This window comes from Lactuca saligna, chromosome 8 (assembly GCF_052625555.1).
Source record: "Lactuca saligna cultivar CGN05327 chromosome 8, ASM5262555v1, whole genome shotgun sequence".
Lineage (NCBI taxonomy): Eukaryota > Viridiplantae > Streptophyta > Magnoliopsida > Asterales > Asteraceae > Lactuca > Lactuca saligna.
In genome coordinates, this window is record NC_136424.1 from 118,115,996 (window position 1) to 118,117,334 (window position 1,339).

At 41.2% G+C, this 1,339-nt stretch overlaps 1 non-coding gene across 1 annotated transcript; it reads left to right on the forward strand.

Annotated features, from left to right (window-relative positions):
• Nucleotides 1–392: 392 nt before the first annotated feature.
• On the forward strand, nucleotides 393–499 carry LOC145013468 (small nucleolar RNA R71). Its single transcript, XR_013665026.1, has one exon. It is a non-coding gene; the product is annotated as a small nucleolar RNA R71 (small nucleolar RNA).
• Nucleotides 500–1,339: the final 840 nt, after the last annotated feature.

Here is a 1,339-nt window from a genome sequence, read left to right on the forward strand (position 1 = left end):
CTTCATCAAACTTATCCCCACTCGAGTAGCACACTTGAGCTTTTCTGTTCCCAAACTCATCTAAATTGCAGTCCTTTGTCAAGTCCGGGCCACTACACCTCTCGGAACCCACTCTTATGGCATGAATTGAGTGATCCATTTGTGTCAACCTCCGGTCCATATTATTTAGCATAGCCATCATGGCTGCTATTTCTTCAGTTTGAGCTCCTCCTCCACCTTTAATTCCTTCCTGCCTAGGGTTGTGGTATTCGCGAGAGTGTTTCGCGAATTCTTCAATTAATTCCTTGACTTCACCTGGATTTTTCCTAGTGAGTGGTCCTTGAGAATCAAGGAGTTGTCTTTTCATCACGTTTACCCCATCATAAAATATTGACACCTCCTGTTAAATGTTAAGGTCATGTTGAGGATAATTCCTTAACAACCCTTTGTAACGGTCCCAAGCTTCGTAAAGTGACTCTCCTGGGTTTTGATCAAAGTTAGCTATTGCCTTTTTGAGTTTAGCAATCTTGGATGGTGGACAGTATTGATCTAAAAACTGCTCACGCATTTGAGCCCAAGTAGTTACGGTACCGGGTGAAAGTGCTTTTAACCAATCCTTTGCAGCTCCTTTAAAGGTAACGGGAAGCATCCTTAGCAAAATGATGTCTCTGTTAATATTTGGGACATTGAAGTAATCGGCAATATCATTCACTTCATCTAAGTGTTTGAATGCATCCTCGTGATCCTTTCCATAGAATGGGATATCCTTTAGTGCGGAAAGGATATGTCCCTTTAGCTCGAATGTGACAGTGGCCAGGATGGCAGGTTGTACTAAGCCTGGACCAACATCTTCTCAGATTCTCTTCCTGTAAGCTCCCATGGACATTTCCTCAATATTTGCGATCTCGTGCCTTGGCTCGTTCTCAGGTTCGCTTGTATGTTCTTCAAATTCGGGCTCGGTATTGTACTCGGACTCGGTTTGGGAGGGTATTTGATCCAAGTGTTCAAGATTGCTTTTGCTCTTCGAGGATGAACTTGACTCCCCAGTCTTCTTCCCTGATTTCTTTGAAAACACTGATTTGAATTCTTGTAAGGGCGTCTTCTTCTTGTTAATTGCCGAATTGGGATCTTCAAGTGGTGGCACCAAAGGTGTGTTTGGGCTTCTGTTCATGAACTCCTGCAGATTAACTAAATAAACAAAATGTAAAACTGAACTAAAATAGACAAATAAACTAAAAACTAAGGGAAACTGGAATTCACAGTTCTCACGTCGCGAATCTAACAATTCACGTCGTCAGTTCTAAAAAAAATAGATAAAAGATTTGAAACAGATAATGAAAACTAAACTAAAACTTTTGTT